Source organism: Apteryx rowi, unplaced genomic scaffold (genome assembly GCF_003343035.1).
Source record: "Apteryx rowi isolate R43461 unplaced genomic scaffold, aptRow1 scaffold_100, whole genome shotgun sequence".
Taxonomy (NCBI): Eukaryota; Metazoa; Chordata; class Aves; order Apterygiformes; family Apterygidae; genus Apteryx; species Apteryx rowi.
The window spans coordinates 1,006,398-1,019,800 of record NW_020447198.1 but is presented as its reverse complement, the minus strand read 5'-3'; the positions used below and the strand labels follow the sequence as shown (position 1 = coordinate 1,019,800).

The window sequence follows — 13,403 nt, the reverse complement described above, 5'->3', positions numbered from 1 at the left end:
GATCTCTCCAATGGCAGTCCCCAAGTCTTGTGTTTCTGCTGTGACCTGAAGTATATTTACAGGTATGCAAGCTATGGCCAGCAGTTCGCAGCCAGGAGCTCTGCTCTGCGGCACTCAGGCCATTTCCAATGTCCAACATTGCATGTGTGATGCCAGAGCATCCCTGCAGTGCTGGCGGCCATCGGGATGGAAGCGCCATGTTTGTGCAAGGGTTGTGACCTTGGCTGCAAGAGTCAAATTCAAGTCCAACCTGACCCGCTGGCACAGATATGCTGATACCATGTTGTAAAGGGAAAGTCATCACAACAACATCTAATGCTTGCCTGTGATAATGCCTTTTGATACTGCTATCCATAGTGCCCCAGCTCTGATCGAACATCGCAGGAGGTGCGTTTCTACCCATTTGAACAATCAGACTTGTTCCAGCACGGACAATAATAGTAATTTTCCCAGACAGAATTGACATTAAAAACAAATTGTTGGTTAATTTCCTGCTTTCTTAACATCATTGATCCCATAGCTATGCCCTTAAGCAGCAATGCCTGAATATAAACTACCACAGCAGTAAAATAACTCCATTTGGATGCACAGCACAGCTCTCTTATTGCCAGACTTTAAATCCCGTCAAGAGTTTTAGGGTTACTCATGCAAAAATAGTCTGTCTGCCTGAGTGAGCTTATGAGGGCTGTGCATCAGCATCGTACTAGAGGTGTAAGCATTTGCAAACGCCACGGTTGTGAGCTATGGTGCAACTTTGGAAAATCTGTCCTTTCCAATCTGTATAAAGCTGTCATACAGGGAATTCCTCACTGAACTCAGAGTAATATTAATGGGCAAATATTATCCCCATTTTACATACACAACGCTAGCTCAACTTGTTCAGATCCACACAACAAATCCATGGCAGAACTGGGAGGCTACTCTGGTGAAGACAGAGCTGAAATTCATCCATAGACCTGTCTTGGCAGCCAGTCGGTGCAGTGCTAGATAGGGAAATGAATGTTCAAGAGGGGCCAAATACTGCAGTGATTGCCAAAGCAAACCCAATGATGGACTATGACTGTGCAAATGTGGCTCGTGGAAGAAGTTGTGCGTATTTTGGCAGAGGGACAGGTTATGGGCTACTCATCTTTCTCAGGAGCTCACGTCTCCTATTTGGACTTGCAGCATCTCTGGAAGGTTTGTAGATCGTGGTTTTGCATCAGGCACATCTGGAGGTGTGCGCCATATGGCAAGGGAATAGCACAGGACGTTCAATTTGAGGGGGAACCATAAGAAAGAAGCAGATCTGAGGCAGCAGGGCAGGACTGAAAGACCAGCAGATGGGTCCTGGATAACCTGGCAGTAGAAAGGAGTGCTTTCCTCTTTCTTCTTTTTTTCTCATCCAGTAAATTTATGGCTAGTTTAGCATTTGGATTTAAGATCACTCGGGGAGAGGTTTTAATGATTATAGTAGTCAAACCATGAAGATGGTAAACCTTGAAGACACCGGTCTTCAGCTCAGTGGGTTTCAGGCTCTCTTTAACGCCCTCCAAAATTCAAGCCCTCTCTAGACCACCCAGCCAAAACTGGAATGAAACAGCACCCATATAGAGACAGTCTGGTTTCACTCCGCAGGTGAGGAAAGGGCCCTTACCTTCCCAACCCTTTGGAAACAGGACCTGCTCCATGCAGACACTGTTGGGAGTGACTCTTGGAGAAGCTTCTCAGCAAAAAATAAAGGAAACTGAGTAAAATGTTCAGGAACGTCCAACAGTGGGAGAGTAACAGTGCAAAAAGGGGGAGCATGAATAGTAGAACCGAGTGACAGAAGGCAAATGAAGAGCCCACAATGTGAAGCTGCTGAAGCAGAGAACAGAGCTACAGGATAGTGCCGGGGGCTGGTGTTCTTTCCCTATAGAGCCTGACTTGCTTTCCAAGGCAGCACACAACGAAACCTCTTCTCACCTTACTGTGAAAAGTCACAAATGGGAGGTTAGAAAGATTATTCCACTTGGTTACTCATGTCCACTTGAGGAAAAAAAAGGTTGAAAAAAAAATCCTTTTGGATAAGAGAGGAGGACACCCCAACCTTTTTTCATTCGGGGCAGGGGGAAGGGGGACTTGGTTAAATAAAAGCTATCTTAAGGTAAAACAATTAACTTCTACAGTAAAATCTGTCTTCTGGAAATCCATCAGCAGTGGCAAGCCTTCTCATTAAGCGGTCATAATAAACATCCCCAAATATTCAAGTATGCTTTTGTTTTGCTTGTTAAAAGTCCACTTTCAATACAGATAATGCCCTCTCTCATATATACATACATGGGTGCATGCACACCCACGCACAGATGCATGCATGTACGTAGGATGACTTATTGCTAAAACTTACTGCAGCTTTTAAGTAACTAGAAATCTCATGGGCTTGTAGCAATGGCTGAAAAAGCAGGTCTTCTCTGCTGCATGGGGATACGATACTTGTGTCGAGATGCCGTGACTCCCGCCCGGCTCCCGCAGGGCTCATGCTGAAGCCGGGGCAGCCGCCGCGCCTGGGGCTAGATGCGCCTTCAGCTGCCCGGGAAGGACTACTCTGGCATATTCTGGCAGAGGGTAAACTGGCTTTCTGTTTTGGGAGATGGATTTGGCTCACGTCGAAAGCCAGCCTGTTTGTAGGAAATGGCGACTGTCGGAAAATCAGCTTGTGAGACTCTGTTAATAATATTGGCAATGAGAAATGTGTCTCCCGAGGTCGGTGAGAACTGCAGTATGGCAAAATAGGCAAGTTTCCTATGTGGCCTTTTGTTGTTTTCCTAGTTTGTCAGCTTTGGGATATTTTAAATCAATTAAATATTAGTAATATAATGCCCCATTTTGTATCTATTCAGACAAAAGCTGAATTATGAGGAGGGCCTGGATGCATCACTGGGAACATCTGAAGGCATACTTATCTCATTTATAAATGATCCACAGAGCTTCCCTTTCCTTTGGAACTGGACTGACTTGTGCTAAGTTTTTTTGCCATTTTGTGCATCTTCCTACTTGACCTCTCAAATGGCAAGCAAGGGATGAATAGGTTTTGGTCCTACAAACCTCAAGTTGCCCTACTCAGCTCCTGGTTCCTCGGGAGCTGAGAAGCAGGAGAATAATGTTGCTTGTCCAGAGGTACATGCCCGGAGCATCAGACCCTTAATTATGTAAAGAATTGGAGCCAGCTTCCTCCTGACTTTTTGGATAAGTAGTTTTGCTGAGTTTACAAGAGATTACAGCAAGCAAAATTTGGCACCTGTCTCCTTTGGCATGAAGGGGCTCTTTTGCCCACGCAGACTTCTGCCATGGAAATTTGTGCTTATTCAAGGATCCACCCAAGTGGATCCAGTTGCCATGTCAGCAGATTAGTGCATAAAAAAGACTAGTAATTCTGGGCAGAAATTTAGCATCCTGTCTCCTAAGACTGAGCTGAATCGTAAGTACACTTATTTATCCTCTTAATACCATGTGGGAAAACTTGGCTCGAGCCCATCTTGCTCTGCTCCCCTCGACTTTCATAGCTGGAAAGGTAGTACGCAACCCTCCTTCTCAACATGAATGTCTTCTTCCTTGGTTGGTTTGTTGCTGGAGGCTATTTTACTGAAGAAAAAACTGGTTATGTGTGTATGTGTGATACCTGGGCCATGACAAATTGCATAAACTGTAAGAAATCCTATGGGCTCTGTAGTACTGACTTGGCAACTCAAAACCAAATTTCACTGTCTGATAATTAGAATATGCTCTTGCTCTGCTTTGCTGCAGTCTTGTACTAGATGGTTACAGTAGGGGTAGATAATCAAAATAAGGGCATGCTATCCAGAAGCATCATTGGCAGCAGAAAAACAGGGCAGGCTGCAAAAGGAGCTGTCACTCTTGTGCGCCTTGAATAGTTTCATATCCAGAGGGCTGAAGAGAAATCAGATCTATAAAAAGGGTCTTTTAAGTTCCTATGGATACAGTAAATTCCTGCATACACATGAAACGTGCAAAATACGTCTTTGGAGACTTTGGGATAAGAAATCCTAATAGGAGAAACTTGGGTGGAGGTTTTTGAAATTGCCTCAGTGTTGGGCTAATGCTGCTAATTGAAGTGAATACTAAAACTAATACAGACTTCAAGGGGAGCAGTTACCTCAAGGGTAAATCTTGAAGATAACTAGGGTACTTTTTCTAGATTTCAATGTTTACATGGAGGAAAGACTTCATAGCTGCGTATTTTCTGTGACTATACATGAGGGAGAGTGACATCTGAAGAAACATATGTAGGCTTTCTTCTCCAAAGAGAAAATTGGATCAAGACAAAAATGACCTAAATAAACATTGGAAGATCATAGAAAACAGCCCCCTTGAGGCAGAAAAGAGGAATATATACATGTAGATAAGGATTATGTGCAAAAGTTGAGTATTGTTCTTTGGGGAATTTCAGTGCATCAAAGGAGCCTAATATCAGTCCCGGAATAACATCAGAAGAAATGTGTTCTGAAGAAAAGAAGTACAGTGGGTGAAAGAAAATTGTATGGCCAGGGAGGATACAACGGACTCTCTACTATGGGAAATTCAGAGGCAGCTTCTGGCCTTTCCATGTTTTGCTCATGCGGCTCAGGAAAGCACGACTTCTGCTTGCTCGGGTGCTGTTTCAAGTGGTGGAAAGATGGTTGAGTAGACTTCATGGGGGGGTGGGGGGCCTAGAAAATTTGACAGTAATTTGCTGAGTCTGTATGGACTGAGTTTCCTGTTACAAGCAGAGACTAAATCAACTATGCTTTTGATGACATGTTTCTATATGATATTGTTTCATTTATACTTCTTTCTGTATCTGCTATTAGTTACTAATTAAATTTGTCGAGGGTAAACTGATGTGACTCTAGTCTATCAATCTGGGATTGATTGGTGTTAGACACCAGGACAGAAAGGTAGCTTGCCTGCAGAGTAAGGCCACGTACTGCCTTTTCGGTTTTGCAAATTCTGAAACGACGAAAGCAACCTGTGCAACTCACTGCTGTGACCTCAGTATACTCATAAGACTTTTGAGAGCTGACAAAAATACCGTACCTGCTTTCTCTGTGGGCAGGCAATGGGTTGTTGACCCTTTCTGTAGGCACCTGGTGCTGTCCCGGGCAGGATGCTCTGAGTATAGCTTGAGCAATGGTACTTTAAATGTCACCATAAGCCTGGGTCACCCTAGGAACAGCTCATAGCGGCCCTGGTATTGGATCAGGGAATGGCACATTGTAGTCAGGTGTTGCAGCACTGTTTTGAGAAGGCAAAGGTCGATAAATGGCAGTATAGGTATGGAGGGAGCCAAGTAACCTGGCAAGGACAAGGAGCTGAGATAAGGGCAACAAGTAGTGCTTTGAGAACATATATCTGTAACTTCCCTGTGTGTCCTCAAGATCTGGCGACACGCCCTGGCCGCGCTCTGTAGCAATGTATGAATGGACACGCCAAGTTACAAAAACAGAATTAACTTTTAAAAATAGACTATGCTTCCAAATCCAGCTCAGTTGCTTCTGTTCTTCAGTTTGTCTTTGCTTGGGTGCTAATAATGCAGCAGTCAGTAGCTTATTTATATGTGCCGGACCAGTCAGTCCTGCCGGCGCTATTCATTTAAGAGAGCTTTGAGTAATTGCTGAGCTGTATTTTTAGCTTCAGGTTTCTCTAGTTCTCATGCCTGAGCCTGACAGCACCGCTCCACTCGCATACTTTGCATGAGTCACTTTATCATATGGTCTGAATTAATCCTGCTGTAGGACTGGAGTTTGGCTTAAAAAATGGAGGAGGTGAGGAGCAACCAGATTCTGCCCTGCATGGACTTTTCTTTCTTTCTTTTTCTTTCTTTCTTTCTTTCTTTCTTTGCAAAACACCTAAATTCTGTCCCCAAATGACATGCTGTGATATCCTTTTCAGTTGCAGTCTGAGATTAGGGCTCAGTGATGTACACCCTCTTTAGGTATTTGGAAAAAAAGTTCTGGACTGCCACAAGAGAAAACAAGGGACTGCTCTGTTTGGATGGAAAGAGGTCACTCGCCCTTTTCGCACAGCTCCGCTCTCTGCTTTGTCAACTCAATTCGCTGAGCAGCTCTGCGAAAATGTCTCTCTGTCTCTTCAGTTTCATCACTTACACTATTTGCTTCAATGGATTTTTCCTTGCTAAACTATCCCATAGGTTTATTACTCTTCAAAGTGAATACATATGCCCAGACTGAAGAGCACCATTCAGAGGCAGACCGCGATCTCATGGCAACATTTAATCTCTCTGCGCCTACCCCTCCATCCCCTCCTGGCTGGCTCAGTGCCGGCRGTGCCTGCTCCAGCTCTGCTCTCGTGCCAGCAACTCCCGATGAGCCCACGCTTTCTCTGGATGTGGCTGTGGACAGTGCAAGGCCTAATTTACCATAATTTTCCCAATATTTGCTACCTGTTTGCATGGCTCTGCTGTGTGCATAAGGAGTGCATCCTCTTCGCTAAGGATTTTTCAAAGGGAATACTTTGGAGATTTTGAGAGAAAGCTGGCCCAGCTTGGAAGACCATGCACAGCCCCAAGATGCTCGTTCAGGTCATCACTGCCCACTGAAACCAGACAAAGGCAAAAACAGATTTAACATCTTCAGCATGAAGTACTGATAAGTAGGATAAAACACTCCTGGAGATGTGCAGCTTAACTGGCAAGAGCCCATTGACCACTAGCCCCAAGAGGTACGAGGTTATTCTAGGGCCAAGGAGATACTGCACTCCAGAGAAAACCTGAAAGGACCAGGCCAACCATTGTTTGTGTTTTAAATAACACCTTTCTCTTCTTCCTCTCTCAGCTTCATTTACTGCAGCAGCTCGTATGAGCGTTGCAGGGTACACCGTCTTCACAAGCCTGTTGTTACCTCCTGCCGTGAAACCTTTGCACGAAAGATGTGGAAAGAAGCAGCATATTTAGATACCTTTTACAACCTCAAAGACTAGCCAAGTGCGTTGTGATGCATTTCAGGGCTTTATTAGTCTAACAAATTGCACGGTAATAAAAGGGTTCTTCCCACTGAAGAAAACACAGTGAAATCCTGTTGTCATAGTTACTATCCGGGGAGAAACTTGTCATGCCAACGGCAAAACTGGCTGTGGTACATCATGGGAATGTGCCCTGAAGAGAGACAGATGCCTCAGCATTTCATTCAGTAAAATACTCCAAACTGTTCTTGATCTTATGACCATGATCCCAAGGCAATGTTAACAAGGAGTCTTTCTGAGGGGAAACTGCCACTGGCAGATCTTTCTAAGGTATCTAAGAAACAGCCCTGCCCAACTCTTGGTCCATGGACACCAAGGAGGATTCACACGCTTCTCCTAGGTGTTCTCTCTCTTGTATTTTTGGACTCACTTTAGGATGTCGCAGGCACGGGACAGTGGAGTAGATGCCTCGGTGACGTTGCAGAGGCTGCCCGAGGGGAAGCAGTAGGATGTGCTCCCTGCACCTGGGGCGTTTGGGACACTCAGACTTCTTCCTGCAGATCTCCTGGGGTTTTGGAAAGACCAAATGTGCGTTATTGCCACGAGGAGGGTATTAAGAGAGGTTTTCTTCATTGGTTGTCTGTGAGAACACTCAGCCCAATTTGATTCAGGTTGACCAAGAGGTGTGGGGGAAGGTGGGTGGAGGTGGACTACACTCTACCATTTCTCCTCACTTCCTTTGAAATTGGGCCAAAAATGCTTTGCAAACGTGTTGCTATTTAACTTGCTGCTGGAAAGCCAGATGATTTAAAATTGCAAAGCTCCAGCCCCTCCAACCTTTTGCAAATACACAGCAGGGAAAAAAGGAAGGAAAAGAAAGAGCCAAGAAGCAAGGCTGTGGCCGTCCTGGGGTGAGCCGCAGTGGCCACTCTGAGCTTTCCTTGTGGCACAGACAGATCGTGATGGGCTGAAGGATCAGTCCTGAGCCCGGCTCTGCCCAGGGCCAGGCCGGTACCCCCTGTCCCACTGTCCTCCTACCCCCAGAGGAGCCCAAGGCTGGGCCTCCTGCCTTCCCACCCCAGCTTGACAGGGAAGTTAACCCAGGCTCCGTATTCCTGCGACCCGTCAGACTTGCAGTTTGCTGAACAAAAGCGTGATTGGCAGCAGAAGACTGTGTCCATGGCAACTTCACGTTCAGCTCTGAGCACGTAAAATAGGCATTTTCTTCAGCTGCTGCCCCTTGCATTGCTTTGGCTTGCCTGCTCTAGGTGTTTTCAGGCCCTGGCTGGGGGACGTGTGGAGCACTGCGATCAGCCAGAAYGAAGCAGTGGCAGCCCTGCGTGAGGGCAAGGGGGTGTTGGCTGCAAGCATGAGCTGCAGGAGGAACAGAGCTTCTCCGAGATGAAACCCTGGCCTGGTACAAAAAAGAAACCGAGAAGTGCCCCAGCTGTCCTTTAAAATAATGCTTTTGTCCCTAATGCTTTATAAGATGTGAGTGGAAACGCTAGTTGTCGATGGGGTTTTTTCCTCAAGACTTTCTGTAGTAAAATATTAACCATTCAGTAAACGGAGAGTCACTCGATCATTCTTATCCTTCTCATCGGTGTATTGCATTATGTATTATTCATCTAAGAGCATCCAGATCTGGCCCTGAATGCAGAACTCCTGTCTTTGGGATGTTGCACCAGAATATCAAAATGAGTCCCAGGCATCAGTGAGCTATAAGCATTGCAATCCTGTGTAATTAGATGATGAAACTAGACGGTGGCGATACTGCTCCCGTTTGCAGCTAGAGATCTGAGGAACAGAGATTAAGCCATAAGTGTCTATTAATTTTTGGTGCTCAGTTTCAGATAATGAGAGCTTAACTTTTTAATTTAATTCAATTTAATTGTTCATGCCTAGCAATTAAATTGCACTTCACTGGTTCAACCTGCTGTGGAAACAACAGCTCAGCCAAAACTTTCTGCACCTTGAAATAAACCTCATTTTAGGGGGCTAAACTGAGATCTAAAGCGATAAAGTGGCTTGTTCAAGATGAGTATGTGCTCCCACAACTGAGAGATGTAACATGGCTCTTCTGCTTATGCCAGGCTCCCCTGAGAGCCCCCAAGAGGGGAGCCCAGCTCTGACTGGGGGGCACCTCCCTCTGCACCCGCCACCCGCCCGCCCCTGCAGCGGACTTATGCAGGAACTGAGCTGCAAAAACATCTCTGATTGATTGGGTTTTTCTTTTTCCATAGGGTTGTTTTTCTACCAGTACAGTCAAATATCGTTGGATTTTTCCAGACCTCTCCAGTGCTGTTATTTTTCCATCRGGTATACAGTTCTCAGATTGTGGCTGATTTTTTTGCAGTTTTGCTCAGGTCTGTTATCGCCTCCAGGCCAAAGAACCCCCAGTCCACACTAAATCACCCAAAGCCTTATAATATCCCAGTAAATGCCACTTTCTTTCATTTTTCCTTGTATCAACGCTTTTGCCCAGCCCGACAAAATAACCACATGAGGGCACGGGGGACACGCTAAGGAGAGCGGGGAGTCGCTTCTGCAATAAGCTGGGGTAGAAGTCAAACAAAATATGAAAGCGTGGTGCAACCCGAAGTCTGGATCTGAATGCTGCCAAGCTGAGGGCAACAGAAAGGGGACACAGGGCAAACCCCAAATTTTGCAGTGTGCCTGTGATGGCACACGAACTGACCCCAGCCTCGAGCCCAACAAACTGTAAGATCTTCAGTCGTTCAGACATCTCTGATTGGTCTTGACTTCTAAGCCTTGGACTTATCTCTAATGGTGATGTGTATTGCTTTGATACCTATATATATTTATATATATAAACTCTGTTCTTTAATGCCTCCTACATTAGCAAGCTGTTTTCTCTTCTCCCAGAGTCTCCAGATGGTGCTGAAATCTTCAGAGCTTTTGGGGTTTGTTTGTTTATTTTTAGACAACTTCCACACTTCTGCCCTAATCAGAATGCCTTGGCGTCTTTCCACGTACCAAACACCCTCGCTTTTGTTTGGTTTTTGCCCTCCCTGCTAGGCCCCTTCCCAAATGAGTCGGCACTGAATCATCACTTCTTATTATTAGTGCGGGTGCTGAAGTTTGCTTTCTAAATCTCTGTTGTTCTTCCTCTTCCCAAAATAATTTGCAGATCTGCAAAGTCTTTTTTCTTCTGCGTCATGACCTCCGTTACTTGCTTACCTGCACACTGGAGCAAGCCCAGGGATGATCTCCAAGTGGATTTGAAGCTCTTTCAGCAGGAGAGCAGCTAGCACAAAAAGTGACCAATCCGATGCAATGGTTCCCATCAGAGAGTAGACAGGGAGCTCATGAAATAAGGATTGCCAGGCATGCTTTGGTGCTGTGCAGAATTAGTTCAAGTGGACTTTGCGTGGCAAAATTGTCTGTTTTCCCAGAAGGCTTGGTTATTAAAAACAAAAGAGAGAACCATTGGTCTTGTACTTTTGAAATAGCACTAAAGAAATAAATATATTTCTAATTCTTTTTAGCACTTAAGGCTCCTTTATTTGTTTAGAAAAAAAAGCATAACCTCATACTGCTGAGACTCATTTTAAGTCTCTAGAGGTACGTGCTCCCATCTCTGCACTTGGGGAAGGCTGGGATGGGTTTGGGGCCCAGTCTTGGTCCCAGCTGCCTTGCAGCTCCACCAAGCGCAGCAGAGAAACAGAGTTTCACTGATGCTTTCTCCAAAACTTCCTTTTCGATCAGCTGCCTTTCAGGTTTGCAACAGATATTCCTTCTTCTTATTGGATTGTTAAAAAGAGGTAAGAAACCACAAGTCCCTCAACCTTTAGGACTGATTTGTCTTGCTGAAGTTTATGTCAGTCCTATTTTAACTGTATTGCTATTCCCTCACATAGATGCTGCTAATTTGAGGGGAGGCCAACCACCTACAAACAGTAAATTGATTTTTGCTTACAATTTGCAGTGCCAGAGGTTAGCAGGCCAAACCACYGCACCATGCCAATGAGAACAGGAAAGCCAGCTTTCTCAGCAATCCAGAATAGCATAGTCACTGAAGTGTTCTGGATTGCGTATAATACATTCCAGCACCATCTGTACTGCTGTGGAAATAACCCCAGATACTTTACGCTTAGAAAAATTGGTGTTTTCCCTGTGGTGCTGTTCTACGGTAATATTTCAAAGTTTGGGCAGGGCACAGCAGGGTCTCAGGAGGGAGGATCGGCAGAGGAGGTGGTCACCGCCAAGGTGAACTCCCTGAGAGATCTCCCAGTTCGAGACCGCAGACCCACAGTGGTTGGGCTAGAGCACTTGGCCAAGGAGCGGGACTGCTTCATTTCGGGGCAGGGAGGGCTCAGGGACCCACGGCTGCTGGCCCCTGTGAAGGTGTTGAGATTATGGAGCCAGGCTCTTCACCACCGTGAAAAGAGAGGTTCAGACTGGATCCGAGGAGAAACGTTTTATGACAGTCAAGCAGTGGAAGGGGTTGCCCAGAGAAGTCATACCGTCTCCATCCTTGGAGATTTTCAAGCTCTGAGCAGCCTGGTCTGACCCCAGAGCTGACTCTGCTCTGAGCAGGAGGTTGGACTAGAGACTTCTCGAGGTGCCTGCAGCCTGAATGATTATATTATGTTACATTAAGTGGCCACTGTGACCGTTCATGGAGAGAATTTAATGCCCTCACATGGAAGGGATTCAGAGGAAGTCTGACTTACGGCTCGGGATCGCGGTGAGAGGGATGGCTCCTACAGAAGAGCTGCAAACCTCGTGACCTCCAGCAATGCTTTCCCATGCAATTGCAGCCTGCAGCTCTTTGGTYCTTGCTTATTCCTGGATTGAGACACACAAACTTATAGTTATTGTGGTTTTCCCCTGTTCTTGTTCTTTAATGAACATTTACTGAGAACTGGATTAAGACCACTGAACTCACAATAGATGTAGTTCAGGAAACATATGAAGAGTAGCTGAGTCTCCAGATAATAAAATAAATCAGCCTGAACCCCTAGCAGCTTGAATGTTTTTATTTGCAGCATAGGACTAGTAAGGCTGGGGCCGTTGGTGGGCTGCAGATCAAGTACCAGGGAATCTATATGGAACTAGAGGTTTTTGGAGGTACAGGGTGCCATAGATGAGGAGGGGCAGTAACAGAAAAGCACACCATCCATTGTCCTACTCTGGTTTTCTGTTTGATTTGCTCAAGGTTCAACTCTTCTCTCCAGTGCTTTTCCTAGCACGACCAAGCTGCCCCACATTAGTGTCAGGGTTTTCCTGTCTCCTCTCGTATTCCTAAAAACTGCGATCTTGTGGAATGGGAGAGAAATCTTTCTTTGGCCCATGCCTACAAAATTCAGCTCCCTGCAGAGAGCAAGGGATGTGTGAGCCCCTTTCCCCAGTGCTGCCTAGCAAATGCAAATACTCTTTTTCCATCCCAGTTCTCCCTCCTGACAATCCCCTAGAACACAATTATTTAACCAAATAATAAGTGTTTGAAAGGCTGGTCCCTGCAGACTGACAACAAAGGCGAGAAAAATGCTAGGCTAATTATTATCTTCCTTTCCTTACACAGGCCTTTCTGCAAGGCTCAAGCGATTGAGGAAGATGCTGGGGAACAAGCTAGACAGGAATTAGTCTGGCTTGGGGATATTACCACCCAGACGTTTGGGGGTTTTTTATGCTGCTTGTATGTAAATTCCCTTTGCTCAGCTTAAACTCTTTTAACCAGATGCACTACTTTCACAACTCATTTTAATAACTGGTTTTAATAAATACACTTTAAAAATGAGCCTGTTTCCAGCTAGCTCTGATCCTGGCCCGCATTTCTCCTGGTAGTCTTTAAACCAGATTCCTGGCTTTACATGCTTTCCTGGCCTTCYTTCTCAGCTCACCCAGCACAACTCCCTTGCTGGCCGTGTACAACTCCGACTGAGACGTACAAGCCAAGAGGATAAAATGCTTGCCTGATTATTCATGTATTCCAGTCACTTCTCTTCCTGTGAAAACAAACCCATAATCCCAACATAACATCAGCACTGTATGAAATAGCTGCTCTGTGGGAACTGTTTTCTCTTGCTCCTGCCACCATGAAAAAGGGCTGTGTGTGGAGGCCTCCAAGTAATCGTTTCCTTCTCCAGCGTCCGGAGCGGCAAGCTGAGCATTGGCCGATGGGACGGCCCCTGGCACGGCGTTATCCTCAGCCTGTGCTCCAGAGGGGCTCCTTCATGTGCCTAGGGACGGGCTTGACTCTCCGGTCAGTAAATGTGTTGGGGAGATGCTGTGCCCTGTGGGTGATTTTGTTTGCAGGGTTAGATTTCTCCATCTGCAAGGACCATCACAGCAGAAATGAACTTGGTCAGATGAAATGTTACAGGCTTAGTGGTGAGGATGGGAACTCAGCCTTCCTCATCCTCTCTTTTCCACCTCCTGCTGCCCCAAAACCCCAAAAGCACAACCTGCCTAATTAATATGGTTCAGCAGGTTTTGGG

General features: G+C 45.7%; 1 long non-coding RNA gene across 1 annotated transcript; it reads right to left on the bottom strand.

The window, feature by feature from the left end:
* Nucleotides 1-7,024: 7,024 nt before the first annotated feature.
* On the bottom strand, nucleotides 7,025-11,737 carry LOC112964756. Its single transcript, XR_003253069.1, has 3 exons — nucleotides 11,637-11,737; nucleotides 10,141-10,359; nucleotides 7,025-7,504 (listed from the first exon to the last, which is right to left on the bottom strand). It is a non-coding gene; the product is annotated as an uncharacterized LOC112964756 (long non-coding RNA).
* Between the last annotated feature and the right edge of the window lie 1,666 nt (nucleotides 11,738-13,403).